The sequence below is a fragment of the Phyllobates terribilis genome, unplaced genomic scaffold (genome assembly GCF_046119375.1).
Source record: "Phyllobates terribilis strain yellow unplaced genomic scaffold, ASM4611937v1 Scaffold_325__1_contigs__length_2139453, whole genome shotgun sequence".
Classification (NCBI taxonomy): Eukaryota; Metazoa; Chordata; class Amphibia; order Anura; family Dendrobatidae; genus Phyllobates; species Phyllobates terribilis.
In genome coordinates, this window is record NW_027363085.1 from 677,451 (window position 1) to 696,567 (window position 19,117).

Sequence of the window (19,117 nt, forward strand, 5' to 3'; positions counted from 1 at the left end):
TGGGCATTGCATTGCCATGTAATGTGATGCAATGCTATCTTTCTAGCTCTCCCTTTTTACTTCCTTTTGGATAAACAGACATATTAGGCAAGCATTTTGGAGCTTTCACCTAAATAACTACAGGTGGTGAGATAAGCTGCACAATATAATTGACCTTTCAGTATATTGTTGCACACACACCATCTATTTAGCAAATGCCCTTGTTATCAACAGCAGCCTTTTAAACTCACCTGAGCTAACAGGTATGTGCGCTGGTTACTCTGCTGCGCTTAAAATTTCTTTTTTGGTTTGCTACAATGCCTTTTCTGAAACGTTGTCTCCTTCTGCTGGAACACTGACTTCTTTCATTTAATGCCTGCAGACTATAAAAGAGAACCCAACCCAAAAAGTTTGGTTGATTAGTCTGTGGCATTCTGTTAAACTGTTGCTTATGGCGGTCTCTGTGAGCTTCTCAGCGACATTCAGCCAGCCAGGTATCCTGCCTGCAGTAGATGGAATGTGGCAATGGAACGCTGGCTGCGCGTGTCATAATAGGCTCTGAGCCTTTATATACCTGTGCACAGCAGCAGCCACCTTCAGTCTGCTGCTGGACAGCCAGCAGCAGCAGCAGCAGGAGAGGTATGTAATCAGGAGCCCTCCTGCTAAGGGTAGACAGCTGCTCGTTCCACCCCACCCCCCGCCTTAATTGGTTCTCCTCCCTTCCAACGGTGTTGAGGCGGGTGGGAACAGCAGGGGGTGAAGGTGCTGTGTTTAAAGAGGTGGAGTTATGCAGATCTAAAACGCGTGGATTGCAGCAGCAGCAAGCCGAAAAGTGCAGGCATGTAAGGGATCTAGAGGTTGACAACATGTCTTCTTAACGGGAGTCCAGGAGCTCATCTCCACAAATGGACTTTTCAGGATCCTTGGGTGGCTCCGTAGTTTGAAACCAATTCTGGTTATCGCTTCTCGGCCTTTTGGCTAAGATCAAGTGTAGTATCTGTTCTTATCAGTTTAATATCTGATACGTCCCCTATCTGGGGACCATATATTAAATGGATTTTTAGAACAGGGAGATGGAAAAAGAGCTTGCTCTGTCCACTCCACGCATTGACCTGGTATTGCAGTATCTCCAGGACCGGTGCACCCCTTCTTTAATGCAGTTTCTAAAATCAGAAAGAATTGAATTCAATGTTTTTTGTTCATTTTGCTTGTTTGTCGGATTTTGGGATGGACTCTTTGGCTTTGCTTTTCTTCTCCTCATTGGATTTTTCATGCTCAAAGTTGCAGAAGCCAGATTACAAGCTCATTTTGGTTCAACTTCAGCAACTGTGCATTGCATTGCCATGTAATGTGATGCAATGCTATCTTTCTAGCTCTCCCTTTTTACTTCCTTTTGGATAAACAGACATATTAGGCAAGCATTTTGGAGCTTTCACCTAAATAACTACAGGTGGTGAGATAAGCTGCACAATATAATTGACCTTTCAGTATATTGTTGCACACACACCATCTATTTAGCAAATGCCCTTGTTATCAACAGCAGCCTTTTAAACTCACCTGAGCTAACAGGTATGTGCGCTGGTTACTCTGCTGCGCTTAAAATTTCTTTTTTGGTTTGCTACAATGCCTTTTCTGAAACGTTGTCTCCTTCTGCTGGAACACTGACTTCTTTCATTTAATGCCTGCAGACTATAAAAGAGAACCCAACCCAAAAAGTTTGGTTGATTAGTCTGTGGCATTCTGTTAAACTGTTGCTTATGGCGGTCTCTGTGAGCTTCTCAGCGACATTCAGCCAGCCAGGTATCCTGCCTGCAGTAGATGGAATGTGGCAATGGAACGCTGGCTGCGCGTGTCATAATAGGCTCTGAGCCTTTATATACCTGTGCACAGCAGCAGCCACCTTCAGTCTGCTGCTGGACAGCCAGCAGCAGCAGCAGCAGGAGAGGTATGTAATCAGGAGCCCTCCTGCTAAGGGTAGACAGCTGCTCGTTCCACCCCACCCCCCGCCTTAATTGGTTCTCCTCCCTTCCAACGGTGTTGAGGCGGGTGGGAACAGCAGGGGGTGAAGGTGCTGTGTTTAAAGAGGTGGAGTTATGCAGATCTAAAACGCGTGGATTGCAGCAGCAGCAAGCCGAAAAGTGCAGGCATGTAAGGGATCTAGAGGTTGACAACATGTCTTCTTAACGGGAGTCCAGGAGCTCATCTCCACAAATGGACTTTTCAGGATCCTTGGGTGGCTCCGTAGTTTGAAACCAATTCTGGTTATCGCTTCTCGGCCTTTTGGCTAAGATCAAGTGTAGTATCTGTTCTTATCAGTTTAATATCTGATACGTCCCCTATCTGGGGACCATATATTAAATGGATTTTTAGAACAGGGAGATGGAAAAAGAGCTTGCTCTGTCCACTCCACGCATTGACCTGGTATTGCAGTATCTCCAGGACCGGTGCACCCCTTCTTTAATGCAGTTTCTAAAATCAGAAAGAATTGAATTCAATGTTTTTTGTTCATTTTGCTTGTTTGTCGGATTTTGGGATGGACTCTTTGGCTTTGCTTTTCTTCTCCTCATTGGATTTTTCATGTTCAAAGTTGCAGAAGCCAGATTACAAGCTCATTTTGGTTCAACTTCAGCAACTGTGCATTGCATTGCCATGTAATGTGATGCAATGCTATCTTTCTAGCTCTCCCTTTTTACTTCCTTTTGGATAAACAGACATATTAGGCAAGCATTTTGGAGCTTTCACCTAAATAACTACAGGTGGTGAGATAAGCTGCACAATATAATTGACCTTTCAGTATATTGTTGCACACACACCATCTATTTAGCAAATGCCCTTGTTATCAACAGCAGCCTTTTAAACTCACCTGAGCTAACAGGTATGTGCGCTGGTTACTCTGCTGCGCTTAAAATTTCTTTTTTGGTTTGCTACAATGCCTTTTCTGAAACGTTGTCTCCTTCTGCTGGAACACTGACTTCTTTCATTTAATGCCTGCAGACTATAAAAGAGAACCCAACCCAAAAAGTTTGGTTGATTAGTCTGTGGCATTCTGTTAAACTGTTGCTTATGGCGGTCTCTGTGAGCTTCTCAGCGACATTCAGCCAGCCAGGTATCCTGCCTGCAGTAGATGGAATGTGGCAATGGAACGCTGGCTGCGCGTGTCATAATAGGCTCTGAGCCTTTATATACCTGTGCACAGCAGCAGCCACCTTCAGTCTGCTGCTGGACAGCCAGCAGCAGCAGCAGCAGGAGAGGTATGTAATCAGGAGCCCTCCTGCTAAGGGTAGACAGCTGCTCGTTCCACCCCACCCCCCGCCTTAATTGGTTCTCCTCCCTTCCAACGGTGTTGAGGCGGGTGGGAACAGCAGGGGGTGAAGGTGCTGTGTTTAAAGAGGTGGAGTTATGCAGATCTAAAACGCGTGGATTGCAGCAGCAGCAAGCCGAAAAGTGCAGGCATGTAAGGGATCTAGAGGTTGACAACATGTCTTCTTAACGGGAGTCCAGGAGCTCATCTCCACAAATGGACTTTTCAGGATCCTTGGGTGGCTCCGTAGTTTGAAACCAATTCTGGTTATCGCTTCTCGGCCTTTTGGCTAAGATCAAGTGTAGTATCTGTTCTTATCAGTTTAATATCTGATACGTCCCCTATCTGGGGACCATATATTAAATGGATTTTTAGAACAGGGAGATGGAAAAAGAGCTTGCTCTGTCCACTCCACGCATTGACCTGGTATTGCAGTATCTCCAGGACCGGTGCACCCCTTCTTTAATGCAGTTTCTAAAATCAGAAAGAATTGAATTCAATGTTTTTTGTTCATTTTGCTTGTTTGTCGGATTTTGGGATGGACTCTTTGGCTTTGCTTTTCTTCTCCTCATTGGATTTTTCATGTTCAAAGTTGCAGAAGCCAGATTACAAGCTCATTTTGGTTCAACTTCAGCAACTGTGCATTGCATTGCCATGTAATGTGATGTAATGCTATCTTTCTAGCTCTCCCTTTTTACTTCCTTTTGGATAAACAGACATATTAGGCAAGCATTTTGGAGCTTTCACCTAAATAACTACAGGTGGTGAGATAAGCTGCACAATATAATTGACCTTTCAGTATATTGTTGCACACACACCATCTATTTAGCAAATGCCCTTGTTATCAACAGCAGCCTTTTAAACTCACCTGAGCTAACAGGTATGTGCGCTGGTTACTCTGCTGCGCTTAAAATTTCTTTTTTGGTTTGCTACAATGCCTTTTCTGAAACGTTGTCTCCTTCTGCTGGAACACTGACTTCTTTCATTTAATGCCTGCAGACTATAAAAGAGAACCCAACCCAAAAAGTTTGGTTGATTAGTCTGTGGCATTCTGTTAAACTGTTGCTTATGGCGGTCTCTGTGAGCTTCTCAGCGACATTCAGCCAGCCAGGTATCCTGCCTGCAGTAGATGGAATGTGGCAATGGAACGCTGGCTGCGCGTGTCATAATAGGCTCTGAGCCTTTATATACCTGTGCACAGCAGCAGCCACCTTCAGTCTGCTGCTGGACAGCCAGCAGCAGCAGCAGCAGGAGAGGTATGTAATCAGGAGCCCTCCTGCTAAGGGTAGACAGCTGCTCGTTCCACCCCACCCCCCGCCTTAATTGGTTCTCCTCCCTTCCAACGGTGTTGAGGCGGGTGGGAACAGCAGGGGGTGAAGGTGCTGTGTTTAAAGAGGTGGAGTTATGCAGATCTAAAACGCGTGGATTGCAGCAGCAGCAAGCCGAAAAGTGCAGGCATGTAAGGGATCTAGAGGTTGACAACATGTCTTCTTAACGGGAGTCCAGGAGCTCATCTCCACAAATGGACTTTTCAGGATCCTTGGGTGGCTCCGTAGTTTGAAACCAATTCTGGTTATCGCTTCTCGGCCTTTTGGCTAAGATCAAGTGTAGTATCTGTTCTTATCAGTTTAATATCTGATACGTCCCCTATCTGGGGACCATATATTAAATGGATTTTTAGAACAGGGAGATGGAAAAAGAGCTTGCTCTGTCCACTCCACGCATTGACCTGGTATTGCAGTATCTCCAGGACCGGTGCACCCCTTCTTTAATGCAGTTTCTAAAATCAGAAAGAATTGAATTCAATGTTTTTTGTTCATTTTGCTTGTTTGTCGGATTTTGGGATGGACTCTTTGGCTTTGCTTTTCTTCTCCTCATTGGATTTTTCATGTTCAAAGTTGCAGAAGCCAGATTACAAGCTCATTTTGGTTCAACTTCAGCAACTGTGCATTGCATTGCCATGTAATGTGATGCAATGCTATCTTTCTAGCTCTCCCTTTTTACTTCCTTTTGGATAAACAGACATATTAGGCAAGCATTTTGGAGCTTTCACCTAAATAACTACAGGTGGTGAGATAAGCTGCACAATATAATTGACCTTTCAGTATATTGTTGCACACACACCATCTATTTAGCAAATGCCCTTGTTATCAACAGCAGCCTTTTAAACTCACCTGAGCTAACAGGTATGTGCGCTGGTTACTCTGCTGCGCTTAAAATTTCTTTTTTGGTTTGCTACAATGCCTTTTCTGAAACGTTGTCTCCTTCTGCTGGAACACTGACTTCTTTCATTTAATGCCTGCAGACTATAAAAGAGAACCCAACCCAAAAAGTTTGGTTGATTAGTCTGTGGCATTCTGTTAAACTGTTGCTTATGGCGGTCTCTGTGAGCTTCTCAGCGACATTCAGCCAGCCAGGTATCCTGCCTGCAGTAGATGGAATGTGGCAATGGAACGCTGGCTGCGCGTGTCATAATAGGCTCTGAGCCTTTATATACCTGTGCACAGCAGCAGCCACCTTCAGTCTGCTGCTGGACAGCCAGCAGCAGCAGCAGCAGGAGAGGTATGTAATCAGGAGCCCTCCTGCTAAGGGTAGACAGCTGCTCGTTCCACCCCACCCCCCGCCTTAATTGGTTCTCCTCCCTTCCAACGGTGTTGAGGCGGGTGGGAACAGCAGGGGGTGAAGGTGCTGTGTTTAAAGAGGTGGAGTTATGCAGATCTAAAACGCGTGGATTGCAGCAGCAGCAAGCCGAAAAGTGCAGGCATGTAAGGGATCTAGAGGTTGACAACATGTCTTCTTAACGGGAGTCCAGGAGCTCATCTCCACAAATGGACTTTTCAGGATCCTTGGGTGGCTCCGTAGTTTGAAACCAATTCTGGTTATCGCTTCTCGGCCTTTTGGCTAAGATCAAGTGTAGTATCTGATCTTATCAGTTTAATATCTGATACGTCCCCTATCTGGGGACCATATATTAAATGGATTTTTAGAACAGGGAGATGGAAAAAGAGCTTGCTCTGTCCACTCCACGCATTGACCTGGTATTGCAGTATCTCCAGGACCGGTGCACCCCTTCTTTAATGCAGTTTCTAAAATCAGAAAGAATTGAATTCAATGTTTTTTGTTCATTTTGCTTGTTTGTCGGATTTTGGGATGGACTCTTTGGCTTTGCTTTTCTTCTCCTCATTGGATTTTTCATGTTCAAAGTTGCAGAAGCCAGATTACAAGCTCATTTTGGTTCAACTTCAGCAACTGTGCATTGCATTGCCATGTAATGTGATGCAATGCTATCTTTCTAGCTCTCCCTTTTTACTTCCTTTTGGATAAACAGACATATTAGGCAAGCATTTTGGAGCTTTCACCTAAATAACTACAGGTGGTGAGATAAGCTGCACAATATAATTGACCTTTCAGTATATTGTTGCACACACACCATCTATTTAGCAAATGCCCTTGTTATCAACAGCAGCCTTTTAAACTCACCTGAGCTAACAGGTATGTGCGCTGGTTACTCTGCTGCGCTTAAAATTTCTTTTTTGGTTTGCTACAATGCCTTTTCTGAAACGTTGTCTCCTTCTGCTGGAACACTGACTTCTTTCATTTAATGCCTGCAGACTATAAAAGAGAACCCAACCCAAAAAGTTTGGTTGATTAGTCTGTGGCATTCTGTTAAACTGTTGCTAATGGCGGTCTCTGTGAGCTTCTCAGCGACATTAAGCCAGCCAGGTATCCTGCCTGCAGTAGATGGAATGTGGCAATGGAACGCTGGCTGCGCGTGTCATAATAGGCTCTGAGCCTTTATATACCTGTGCACAGCAGCAGCCACCTTCAGTCTGCTGCTGGACAGCCAGCAGCAGCAGCAGCAGGAGAGGTATGTAATCAGGAGCCCTCCTGCTAAGGGTAGACAGCTGCTCGTTCCACCCCACCCCCCGCCTTAATTGGTTCTCCTCCCTTCCAACGGTGTTGAGGCGGGTGGGAACAGCAGGGGGTGAAGGTGCTGTGTTTAAAGAGGTGGAGTTATGCAGATCTAAAACGCGTGGATTGCAGCAGCAGCAAGCCGAAAAGTGCAGGCATGTAAGGGATCTAGAGGTTGACAACATGTCTTCTTAACGGGAGTCCAGGAGCTCATCTCCACAAATGGACTTTTCAGGATCCTTGGGTGGCTCCGTAGTTTGAAACCAATTCTGGTTATCGCTTCTCGGCCTTTTGGCTAAGATCAAGTGTAGTATCTGTTCTTATCAGTTTAATATCTGATACGTCCCCTATCTGGGGACCATATATTAAATGGATTTTTAGAACAGGGAGATGGAAAAAGAGCTTGCTCTGTCCACTCCACGCATTGACCTGGTATTGCAGTATCTCCAGGACCGGTGCACCCCTTCTTTAATGCAGTTTCTAAAATCAGAAAGAATTGAATTCAATGTTTTTTGTTCATTTTGCTTGTTTGTCGGATTTTGGGATGGACTCTTTGGCTTTGCTTTTCTTCTCCTCATTGGATTTTTCATGTTCAAAGTTGCAGAAGCCAGATTACAAGCTCATTTTGGTTCAACTTCAGCAACTGTGCATTGCATTGCCATGTAATGTGATGCAATGCTATCTTTCTAGCTCTCCCTTTTTACTTCCTTTTGGATAAACAGACATATTAGGCAAGCATTTTGGAGCTTTCACCTAAATAACTACAGGTGGTGAGATAAGCTGCACAATATAATTGACCTTTCAGTATATTGTTGCACACACACCATCTATTTAGCAAATGCCCTTGTTATCAACAGCAGCCTTTTAAACTCACCTGAGCTAACAGGTATGTGCGCTGGTTACTCTGCTGCGCTTAAAATTTCTTTTTTGGTTTGCTACAATGCCTTTTCTGAAACGTTGTCTCCTTCTGCTGGAACACTGACTTCTTTCATTTAATGCCTGCAGACTATAAAAGAGAACCCAACCCAAAAAGTTTGGTTGATTAGTCTGTGGCATTCTGTTAAACTGTTGCTTATGGCGGTCTCTGTGAGCTTCTCAGCGACATTCAGCCAGCCAGGTATCCTGCCTGCAGTAGATGGAATGTGGCAATGGAACGCTGGCTGCGCGTGTCATAATAGGCTCTGAGCCTTTATATACCTGTGCACAGCAGCAGCCACCTTCAGTCTGCTGCTGGACAGCCAGCAGCAGCAGCAGCAGGAGAGGTATGTAATCAGGAGCCCTCCTGCTAAGGGTAGACAGCTGCTCGTTCCACCCCACCCCCCGCCTTAATTGGTTCTCCTCCCTTCCAACGGTGTTGAGGCGGGTGGGAACAGCAGGGGGTGAAGGTGCTGTGTTTAAAGAGGTGGAGTTATGCAGATCTAAAACGCGTGGATTGCAGCAGCAGCAAGCCGAAAAGTGCAGGCATGTAAGGGATCTAGAGGTTGACAACATGTCTTCTTAACAGGAGTCCAGGAGCTCATCTCCACAAATGGACTTTTCAGGATCCTTGGGTGGCTCCGTAGTTTGAAACCAATTCTGGTTATCGCTTCTCGGCCTTTTGGCTAAGATCAAGTGTAGTATCTGTTCTTATCAGTTTAATATCTGATACGTCCCCTATCTGGGGACCATATATTAAATGGATTTTTAGAACAGGGAGATGGAAAAAGAGCTTGCTCTGTCCACTCCACGCATTGACCTGGTATTGCAGTATCTCCAGGACCGGTGCACCCCTTCTTTAATGCAGTTTCTAAAATCAGAAAGAATTGAATTCAATGTTTTTTGTTCATTTTGCTTGTTTGTCGGATTTTGGGATGGACTCTTTGGCTTTGCTTTTCTTCTCCTCATTGGATTTTTCATGTTCAAAGTTGCAGAAGCCAGATTACAAGCTCATTTTGGTTCAACTTCAGCAACTGTGCATTGCATTGCCATGTAATGTGATGCAATGCTATCTTTCTAGCTCTCCCTTTTTACTTCCTTTTGGATAAACAGACATATTAGGCAAGCATTTTGGAGCTTTCACCTAAATAACTACAGGTGGTGAGATAAGCTGCACAATATAATTGACCTTTCAGTATATTGTTGCACACACACCATCTATTTAGCAAATGCCCTTGTTATCAACAGCAGCCTTTTAAACTCACCTGAGCTAACAGGTATGTGCGCTGGTTACTCTGCTGCGCTTAAAATTTCTTTTTTGGTTTGCTACAATGCCTTTTCTGAAACGTTGTCTCCTTCTGCTGGAACACTGACTTCTTTCATTTAATGCCTGCAGACTATAAAAGAGAACCCAACCCAAAAAGTTTGGTTGATTAGTCTGTGGCATTCTGTTAAACTGTTGCTTATGGCGGTCTCTGTGAGCTTCTCAGCGACATTCAGCCAGCCAGGTATCCTGCCTGCAGTAGATGGAATGTGGCAATGGAACGCTGGCTGCGCGTGTCATAATAGGCTCTGAGCCTTTATATACCTGTGCACAGCAGCAGCCACCTTCAGTCTGCTGCTGGACAGCCAGCAGCAGCAGCAGCAGGAGAGGTATGTAATCAGGAGCCCTCCTGCTAAGGGTAGACAGCTGCTCGTTCCACCCCACCCCCCGCCTTAATTGGTTCTCCTCCCTTCCAACGGTGTTGAGGCGGGTGGGAACAGCAGGGGGTGAAGGTGCTGTGTTTAAAGAGGTGGAGTTATGCAGATCTAAAACGCGTGGATTGCAGCAGCAGCAAGCCGAAAAGTGCAGGCATGTAAGGGATCTAGAGGTTGACAACATGTCTTCTTAACGGGAGTCCAGGAGCTCATCTCCACAAATGGACTTTTCAGGATCCTTGGGTGGCTCCGTAGTTTGAAACCAATTCTGGTTATCGCTTCTCGGCCTTTTGGCTAAGATCAAGTGTAGTATCTGTTCTTATCAGTTTAATATCTGATACGTCCCCTATCTGGGGACCATATATTAAATGGATTTTTAGAACAGGGAGATGGAAAAAGAGCTTGCTCTGTCCACTCCACGCATTGACCTGGTATTGCAGTATCTCCAGGACCGGTGCACCCCTTCTTTAATGCAGTTTCTAAAATCAGAAAGAATTGAATTCAATGTTTTTTGTTCATTTTGCTTGTTTGTCGGATTTTGGGATGGACTCTTTGGCTTTGCTTTTCTTCTCCTCATTGGATTTTTCATGTTCAAAGTTGCAGAAGCCAGATTACAAGCTCATTTTGGTTCAACTTCAGCAACTGTGCATTGCATTGCCATGTAATGTGATGCAATGCTATCTTTCTAGCTCTCCCTTTTTACTTCCTTTTGGATAAACAGACATATTAGGCAAGCATTTTGGAGCTTTCACCTAAATAACTACAGGTGGTGAGATAAGCTGCACAATATAATTGACCTTTCAGTATATTGTTGCACACACACCATCTATTTAGCAAATGCCCTTGTTATCAACAGCAGCCTTTTAAACTCACCTGAGCTAACAGGTATGTGCGCTGGTTACTCTGCTGCGCTTAAAATTTCTTTTTTGGTTTGCTACAATGCCTTTTCTGAAACGTTGTCTCCTTCTGCTGGAACACTGACTTCTTTCATTTAATGCCTGCAGACTATAAAAGAGAACCCAACCCAAAAAGTTTGGTTGATTAGTCTGTGGCATTCTGTTAAACTGTTGCTTATGGCGGTCTCTGTGAGCTTCTCAGCGACATTCAGCCAGCCAGGTATCCTGCCTGCAGTAGATGGAATGTGGCAATGGAACGCTGGCTGCGCGTGTCATAATAGGCTCTGAGCCTTTATATACCTGTGCACAGCAGCAGCCACCTTCAGTCTGCTGCTGGACAGCCAGCAGCAGCAGCAGCAGGAGAGGTATGTAATCAGGAGCCCTCCTGCTAAGGGTAGACAGCTGCTCGTTCCACCCCACCCCCCGCCTTAATTGGTTCTCCTCCCTTCCAACGGTGTTGAGGCGGGTGGGAACAGCAGGGGGTGAAGGTGCTGTGTTTAAAGAGGTGGAGTTATGCAGATCTAAAACGCGTGGATTGCAGCAGCAGCAAGCCGAAAAGTGCAGGCATGTAAGGGATCTAGAGGTTGACAACATGTCTTCTTAACGGGAGTCCAGGAGCTCATCTCCACAAATGGACTTTTCAGGATCCTTGGGTGGCTCCGTAGTTTGAAACCAATTCTGGTTATAGCTTCTCGGCCTTTTGGCTAAGATCAAGTGTAGTATCTGTTCTTATCAGTTTAATATCTGATACGTCCCCTATCTGGGGACCATATATTAAATGGATTTTTAGAACAGGGAGATGGAAAAAGAGCTTGCTCTGTCCACTCCACGCATTGACCTGGTATTGCAGTATCTCCAGGACCGGTGCACCCCTTCTTTAATGCAGTTTCTATAATCAGAAAGAATTGAATTCAATGTTTTTTGTTCATTTTGCTTGTTTGTCGGATTTTGGGATGGACTCTTTGGCTTTGCTTTTCTTCTCCTCATTGGATTTTTCATGTTCAAAGTTGCAGAAGCCAGATTACAAGCTCATTTTGGTTCAACTTCAGCAACTGTGCATTGCATTGCCATGTAATGTGATGCAATGCTATCTTTCTAGCTCTCCCTTTTTACTTCCTTTTGGATAAACAGACATATTAGGCAAGCATTTTGGAGCTTTCACCTAAATAACTACAGGTGGTGAGATAAGCTGCACAATATAATTGACCTTTCAGTATATTGTTGCACACACACCATCTATTTAGCAAATGCCCTTGTTATCAACAGCAGCCTTTTAAACTCACCTGAGCTAACAGGTATGTGCGCTGGTTACTCTGCTGCGCTTAAAATTTCTTTTTTGGTTTGCTACAATGCCTTTTCTGAAACGTTGTCTCCTTCTGCTGGAACACTGACTTCTTTCATTTAATGCCTGCAGACTATAAAAGAGAACCCAACCCAAAAAGTTTGGTTGATTAGTCTGTGGCATTCTGTTAAACTGTTGCTTATGGCGGTCTCTGTGAGCTTCTCAGCGACATTCAGCCAGCCAGGTATCCTGCCTGCAGTAGATGGAATGTGGCAATGGAACGCTGGCTGCGCGTGTCATAATAGGCTCTGAGCCTTTATATACCTGTGCACAGCAGCAGCCACCTTCAGTCTGCTGCTGGACAGCCAGCAGCAGCAGCAGCAGGAGAGGTATGTAATCAGGAGCCCTCCTGCTAAGGGTAGACAGCTGCTCGTTCCACCCCACCCCCCGCCTTAATTGGTTCTCCTCCCTTCCAACGGTGTTGAGGCGGGTGGGAACAGCAGGGGGTGAAGGTGCTGTGTTTAAAGAGGTGGAGTTATGCAGATCTAAAACGCGTGGATTGCAGCAGCAGCAAGCCGAAAAGTGCAGGCATGTAAGGGATCTAGAGGTTGACAACATGTCTTCTTAACGGGAGTCCAGGAGCTCATCTCCACAAATGGACTTTTCAGGATCCTTGGGTGGCTCCGTAGTTTGAAACCAATTCTGGTTATAGCTTCTCGGCCTTTTGGCTAAGATCAAGTGTAGTATCTGTTCTTATCAGTTTAATATCTGATACGTCCCCTATCTGGGGACCATATATTAAATGGATTTTTAGAACAGGGAGATGGAAAAAGAGCTTGCTCTGTCCACTCCACGCATTGACCTGGTATTGCAGTATCTCCAGGACCGGTGCACCCCTTCTTTAATGCAGTTTCTATAATCAGAAAGAATTGAATTCAATGTTTTTTGTTCATTTTGCTTGTTTGTCGGATTTTGGGATGGACTCTTTGGCTTTGCTTTTCTTCTCCTCATTGGATTTTTCATGTTCAAAGTTGCAGAAGCCAGATTACAAGCTCATTTTGGTTCAACTTCAGCAACTGTGCATTGCATTGCCATGTAATGTGATGCAATGCTATCTTTCTAGCTCTCCCTTTTTACTTCCTTTTGGATAAACAGACATATTAGGCAAGCATTTTGGAGCTTTCACCTAAATAACTACAGGTGGTGAGATAAGCTGCACAATATAATTGACCTTTCAGTATATTGTTGCACACACACCATCTATTTAGCAAATGCCCTTGTTATCAACAGCAGCCTTTTAAACTCACCTGAGCTAACAGGTATGTGCGCTGGTTACTCTGCTGCGCTTAAAATTTCTTTTTTGGTTTGCTACAATGCCTTTTCTGAAACGTTGTCTCCTTCTGCTGGAACACTGACTTCTTTCATTTAATGCCTGCAGACTATAAAAGAGAACCCAACCCAAAAAGTTTGGTTGATTAGTCTGTGGCATTCTGTTAAACTGTTGCTTATGGCGGTCTCTGTGAGCTTCTCAGTGACATTCAGCCAGCCAGGTATCCTGCCTGCAGTAGATGGAATGTGGCAATGGAACGCTGGCTGCGCGTGTCATAATAGGCTCTGAGCCTTTATATACCTGTGCACAGCAGCAGCCACCTTCAGTCTGCTGCTGGACAGCCAGCAGCAGCAGCAGCAGGAGAGGTATGTAATCAGGAGCCCTCCTGCTAAGGGTAGACAGCTGCTCGTTCCACCCCACCCCCCGCCTTAATTGGTTCTCCTCCCTTCCAACGGTGTTGAGGCGGGTGGGAACAGCAGGGGGTGAAGGTGCTGTGTTTAAAGAGGTGGAGTTATGCAGATCTAAAACGCGTGGATTGCAGCAGCAGCAAGCCGAAAAGTGCAGGCATGTAAGGGATCTAGAGGTTGACAACATGTCTTCTTAACGGGAGTCCAGGAGCTCATCTCCACAAATGGACTTTTCAGGATCCTTGGGTGGCTCCGTAGTTTGAAACCAATTCTGGTTATCGCTTCTCGGCCTTTTGGCTAAGATCAAGTGTAGTATCTGTTCTTATCAGTTTAATATCTGATACGTCCCCTATCTGGGGACCATATATTAAATGGATTTTTAGAACAGGGAGATGGAAAAAGAGCTTGCTCTGTCCACTCCACGCATTGACCTGGTATTGCAGTATCTCCAGGACCGGTGCACCCCTTCTTTAATGCAGTTTCTATAATCAGAAAGAATTGAATTCAATGTTTTTTGTTCATTTTGCTTGTTTGTCGGATTTTGGGATGGACTCTTTGGCTTTGCTTTTCTTCTCCTCATTGGATTTTTCATGTTCAAAGTTGCAGAAGCCAGATTACAAGCTCATTTTGGTTCAACTTCAGCAACTGTGCATTGCATTGCCATGTAATGTGATGCAATGCTATCTTTCTAGCTCTCCCTTTTTACTTCCTTTTGGATAAACAGACATATTAGGCAAGCATTTTGGAGCTTTCACCTAAATAACTACAGGTGGTGAGATAAGCTGCACAATATAATTGACCTTTCAGTATATTGTTGCACACACACCATCTATTTAGCAAATGCCCTTGTTATCAACAGCAGCCTTTTAAACTCACCTGAGCTAACAGGTATGTGCGCTGGTTACTCTGCTGCGCTTAAAATTTCTTTTTTGGTTTGCTACAATGCCTTTTCTGAAACGTTGTCTCCTTCTGCTGGAACACTGACTTCTTTCATTTAATGCCTGCAGACTATAAAAGAGAACCCAACCCAAAAAGTTTGGTTGATTAGTCTGTGGCATTCTGTTAAACTGTTGCTTATGGCGGTCTCTGTGAGCTTCTCAGCGACATTCAGCCAGCCAGGTATCCTGCCTGCAGTAGATGGAATGTGGCAATGGAACGCTGGCTGCGCGTGTCATAATAGGCTCTGAGCCTTTATATACCTGTGCACAGCAGCAGCCACCTTCAGTCTGCTGCTGGACAGCCAGCAGCAGCAGCAGCAGGAGAGGTATGTAATCAGGAGCCCTCCTGCTAAGGGTAGACAGCTGCTCGTTCCACCCCACCCCCCGCCTTAATTGGTTCTCCTCCCTTCCAACGGTGTTGAGGCGGGTGGAAACAGCAGGGGGTGAAGGTGCTGTGTTTAAAGAGGTGGAGTTATGCAGATCTAAAACGCGTGGATTGCAGCAGCAGCAGCAAGCCGAAAAGTGCAGGCATGTAAGGGATCTAGAGGTTGACAACATGTCTTCTTAACGGGAGTCCAGGAGCTCATCTCCACAAATGGACTTTTCAGGATCCTTGGGTGGCTCCGTAGTTTGAAACCAATTCTGGTTATCGCTTCTCGGCCTTTTGGCTAAGATCAAGTGTAGTATCTTTCGAAAAGGCGGTTTTGGATGTTTGCCGCCCTAGTAGATTGATACATTATGCACACTGGGGTTTAGGCGCTTGGTAGTACGCCAGGTGGCTAATATAGTCATCTGGTGGAAAGCATGGCCCCCGAGGATCGACGCCATTGGGCCGGGGAAGATCGAAAGCCCGAAGTGTGAAGTGCCCCAGGAGTGGTGACCCTGGGGTGCCTTAACTCACTGGGATTGGGAACCCCACTTGAGTTTATGGCACATTTGCACTAGCACTTCAATATTTCTTTCTTCACACACACCCTTATTCCGGGCCTTCTGGCCTTAGGATGGGGAATTTTTCAATTCCCGGTCGAAGGTCCGGGCAGTATTATACTGTGAAACCTTCACTATTTATTTAATTTTTTTTTGTCACTGTGTGTCCACTTTTTCACGTGTGTCCACGTCCTTACTAGGATTTTGTCGGGATGCGGTTCCCTTACGGGTTCCTCTCTTGGCAGGTCTAGGGGGGGAGTGTGTGGCCATCAGGTTCCGCTCCCCCCTGAACCCCCCTGGCTCTCCTCTTTCGGGAGGAGAGCGTTGTTGGCTCCCCTCTTCCGGGAGGGGAGCACAGTCTTTGGCTCCCAGTGCCTTGCTCGGGTGAGAACTCGGGCAGGTATTGAGGGTAAGATTGGGTCGCCTCTGGCTCCGGCTGGAGGTGGCTATTTGTCCCTGTGCCTCGCTGTGGCCTTCTGGCTCGGAGGGACGGGGAATGGTTTGGGGGACCCTTCTCCTTTTGGAGAGGGTTTCAAGAAGACCAGCATCCTAGTGCACTTTTTTTTTGTGGCACTTGTCACTTTTTTAAGCGCACTCGGGTTTTGTACACGAATTCGGGCTTTCGATAAAAAAAAAAAAAATCTGTTCTTATCAGTTTAATATCTGATACGTCCCCTATCTGGGGACCATATATTAAATGGATTTTTAGAACAGGGAGATGGAAAAAGAGCTTGCTCTGTCCACTCCACGCATTGACCTGGTATTGCAGTATCTCCAGGACCGGTGCACCCCTTCTTTAATGCAGTTTCTAAAATCAGAAAGAATTGAATTCAATGTTTTTTGTTCATTTTGCTTGTTTGTCGGATTTTGGGATGGACTCTTTGGCTTTGCTTTTCTTCTCCTCATTGGATTTTTCATGTTCAAAGTTGCAGAAGCCAGATTACAAGCTCATTTTGGTTCAACTTCAGCAACTGTGCATTGCATTGCCATGTAATGTGATGGAATGCTATCTTTCTAGCTCTCCCTTTTTACTTCCTTTTGGATAAACAGACATATTAGGCAAGCATTTTGGAGCTTTCACCTAAATAACTACAGGTGGTGAGATAAGCTGCACAATATAATTGACCTTTCAGTATATTGTTGCACACACACCATCTATTTAGCAAATGCCCTTGTTATCAACAGCAGCCTTTTAAACTCACCTGAGCTAACAGGTATGTGCGCTGGTTACTCTGCTGCGCTTAAAATTTCTTTTTTGGTTTGCTACAATGCCTTTTCTGAAACGTTGTCTCCTTCTGCTGGAACACTGACTTCTTTCATTTAATGCCTGCAGACTATAAAAGAGAACCCAACCCAAAAAGTTTGGTTGATTAGTCTGTGGCATTCTGTTAAACTGTTGCTTATGGCGGTCTCTGTGAGCTTCTCAGCGACATTCAGCCAGCCAGGTATCCTGCCTGCAGTAGATGGAATGTGGCAATGGAACGCTGGCTGCGCGTGTCATAATAGGCTCTGAGCCTTTATATACCTGTGCACAGCAGCAGCCACCTTCAGTCTGCTGCTGGACAGCCAGCAGCAGCAGCAGCAGGAGAGGTATGTAATCAGGAGCCCTCCTGCTAAGGGTAGACAGCTGCTCGTTCCACCCCACCCCCCGCCTTAATTGGTTCTCCTCCCTTCCAACGGTGTTGAGGCGGGTGGGAACAGCAGGGGGTGAAGGTGCTGTGTTTAAAGAGGTGGAGTTATGCAGATCTAAAACGCGTGGATTGCAGCAGCAGCAAGCCGAAAAGTGCAGGCATGTAAGGGATCTAGAGGTTGACAACATGTCTTCTTAACGGGAGTCCAGGAGCTCATCTCCACAAATGGACTTTTCAGGATCCTTGGGTGGCTCCGTAGTTTGAAACCAATTCTGGTTATCGCTTCTCGGCCTTTTGGCTAGGATCAAGTGTAGTATCTGTTCTTATCAGTTTAATATCTGATACGTCCCCTATCTGGGGACCATATATTAAATGGATTTTTAGAACAGGGAGATGGAAAAAGAGCTTGCTCTGTCCACTCCACGCATTGACCTGGTATTGCAGTATCTCCAGGACCGGTGCACCCCTTCTTTAATGCAGTTTCTAAAATCAGAAAGAATTGAATTCAATGTTTTTTGTTCATTTTGCTTGTTTGTCGGATTTTGGGATGGACTCTTTGGCTTTGTTTTTCTTCTCCTCATTGGATTTTTCATGTTCAAAGTTGCAGAAGCCAGATTACAAGCTCATTTTGGTTCAACTTCAGCAACTGTGCATTGCATTGCCATGTAATGTGATGCAATGCTATCTTTCTAGCTCTCCCTTTTTACTTCCTTTTGGATAAACAGACATATTAGGCAAGCATTTTGGAGCTTTCACCTAAATAACTACAGGTGGTGAGATAAGCTGCACAATATAATTGACCTTTCAGTATATTGTTGCACACACACCATCTATTTAGCAAATGCCCTTGTTATCAACAGCAGCCTTTTAAACTCACCTGAGCTAACAGGTATGTGCGCTGGTTACTCTGCTGCGCTTAAAATTTCTTTTTTGGTTTGCTACAATGCCTTTTCTGAAACGTTGTCTCCTTCTGCTGGAACACTGACTTCTTTCATTTAATGCCTGCAGACTATAAAAGAGAACCCAACCCAAAAAGTTTGGTTGATTAGTCTGTGGCATTCTGTTAAACTGTTGCTTATGGCGGTCTCTGTGAGCTTCTCAGCGACATTCAGCCAGCCAGGTATCCTGCCTGCAGTAGATGGAATGTGGCAATGGAACGCTGGCTGCGCGTGTCATAATAGGCTCTGAGCCTTTATATACCTGTGCACAGCAGCAGCCACCTTCAGTCTGCTGCTGGACAGCCAGCAGCAGCAGCAGCAGGAGAGGTATGTAATCAGGAGCCCTCCTGCTAAGGGTAGACAGCTGCTCGTTCCACCCCACCCCCCGCCTTAATTGGTTCTCCTCCCTTCCAACGGTGTTGAGGCGGGTGGGAACAGCAGGGGGTGAAGGTGCTGTGTTTAAAGAGGTGGAGTTATGCAGATCTAAAACGCGTGGATTGCAGCAGCAGCAAGCCGAAAAGTGCAGGCATGTAAGGGATCTAGAGGTTGACAACATGTCTTCTTAACGGGAGTCCAGGAGCTCATCTCCACAAATGGACTTTTCAGGATCCTTGGGTGGCTCCGTAGTTTGAAACCAATTCTGGTTATCGCTTCTCGGCCTTTTGGCTAAGATCAAGTGTAGTATCTGTTCTTATCAGTTTAATATCTGATACGTCCCCTATCTGGGGACCATATATTAAATGGATTTTTAGAACAGGGAGATGGAAAAAGAGCTTGCTCTGTCCACTCCACGCATTGACCTGGTATTGCAGTATCTACAGGACCGATGCACCCCTTCTTTAATGCAGTTTCTAAAATCAGAAAGAATTGAATTCAATGTTTTTTGTTCATTTTGCTTGTTTGTCGGATTTTGGGATGGACTCTTTGGCTTTGCTTTTCTTCTCCTCATTGGATTTTTCATGT

General features: G+C 45.3%; 14 non-coding genes and 1 pseudogene across 14 annotated transcripts; all 15 read left to right on the forward strand.

Moving 5' to 3' along the window:
- The first annotated feature begins 937 nt into the window (after positions 1-937).
- LOC141221423 (U2 spliceosomal RNA) lies at positions 938-1,128 on the forward strand. Its single transcript, XR_012289455.1, has one exon. It is a non-coding gene; the product is annotated as a U2 spliceosomal RNA (small nuclear RNA).
- A 1,115-nt stretch (positions 1,129-2,243) lies between these two features.
- Positions 2,244-2,434, forward strand: LOC141221424 (U2 spliceosomal RNA). The gene has a single exon (XR_012289456.1). It is a non-coding gene; the product is annotated as a U2 spliceosomal RNA (small nuclear RNA).
- Positions 2,435-3,549: 1,115 nt separating this feature from the next.
- Positions 3,550-3,740, forward strand: LOC141221425 (U2 spliceosomal RNA). The gene has a single exon (XR_012289457.1). It is a non-coding gene; the product is annotated as a U2 spliceosomal RNA (small nuclear RNA).
- A 1,115-nt stretch (positions 3,741-4,855) lies between these two features.
- On the forward strand, positions 4,856-5,046 carry LOC141221426 (U2 spliceosomal RNA). Its single transcript, XR_012289458.1, has one exon. It is a non-coding gene; the product is annotated as a U2 spliceosomal RNA (small nuclear RNA).
- Positions 5,047-6,161: 1,115 nt separating this feature from the next.
- Positions 6,162-6,352, forward strand: LOC141221503 (U2 spliceosomal RNA). The gene has a single exon (XR_012289534.1). It is a non-coding gene; the product is annotated as a U2 spliceosomal RNA (small nuclear RNA).
- Positions 6,353-7,467: 1,115 nt separating this feature from the next.
- Positions 7,468-7,658, forward strand: LOC141221427 (U2 spliceosomal RNA). The gene has a single exon (XR_012289459.1). It is a non-coding gene; the product is annotated as a U2 spliceosomal RNA (small nuclear RNA).
- Positions 7,659-8,773: 1,115 nt separating this feature from the next.
- LOC141221429 (U2 spliceosomal RNA) lies at positions 8,774-8,964 on the forward strand. The gene has a single exon (XR_012289461.1). It is a non-coding gene; the product is annotated as a U2 spliceosomal RNA (small nuclear RNA).
- Positions 8,965-10,079: 1,115 nt separating this feature from the next.
- LOC141221430 (U2 spliceosomal RNA) lies at positions 10,080-10,270 on the forward strand. The gene has a single exon (XR_012289462.1). It is a non-coding gene; the product is annotated as a U2 spliceosomal RNA (small nuclear RNA).
- Positions 10,271-11,385: 1,115 nt separating this feature from the next.
- On the forward strand, positions 11,386-11,576 carry LOC141221172 (U2 spliceosomal RNA). The gene has a single exon (XR_012289215.1). It is a non-coding gene; the product is annotated as a U2 spliceosomal RNA (small nuclear RNA).
- Positions 11,577-12,691: 1,115 nt separating this feature from the next.
- Positions 12,692-12,882, forward strand: LOC141221183 (U2 spliceosomal RNA). The gene has a single exon (XR_012289226.1). It is a non-coding gene; the product is annotated as a U2 spliceosomal RNA (small nuclear RNA).
- A 1,115-nt stretch (positions 12,883-13,997) lies between these two features.
- Positions 13,998-14,188, forward strand: LOC141221431 (U2 spliceosomal RNA). Its single transcript, XR_012289463.1, has one exon. It is a non-coding gene; the product is annotated as a U2 spliceosomal RNA (small nuclear RNA).
- Positions 14,189-15,306: 1,118 nt separating this feature from the next.
- On the forward strand, positions 15,307-15,449 carry LOC141221628 (U2 spliceosomal RNA; annotated as a pseudogene).
- A 744-nt stretch (positions 15,450-16,193) lies between these two features.
- LOC141221587 (U2 spliceosomal RNA) lies at positions 16,194-16,379 on the forward strand. The gene has a single exon (XR_012289605.1). It is a non-coding gene; the product is annotated as a U2 spliceosomal RNA (small nuclear RNA).
- Positions 16,380-17,494: 1,115 nt separating this feature from the next.
- LOC141221478 (U2 spliceosomal RNA) lies at positions 17,495-17,685 on the forward strand. Its single transcript, XR_012289509.1, has one exon. It is a non-coding gene; the product is annotated as a U2 spliceosomal RNA (small nuclear RNA).
- Positions 17,686-18,800: 1,115 nt separating this feature from the next.
- Positions 18,801-18,991, forward strand: LOC141221516 (U2 spliceosomal RNA). The gene has a single exon (XR_012289546.1). It is a non-coding gene; the product is annotated as a U2 spliceosomal RNA (small nuclear RNA).
- Positions 18,992-19,117: the final 126 nt, after the last annotated feature.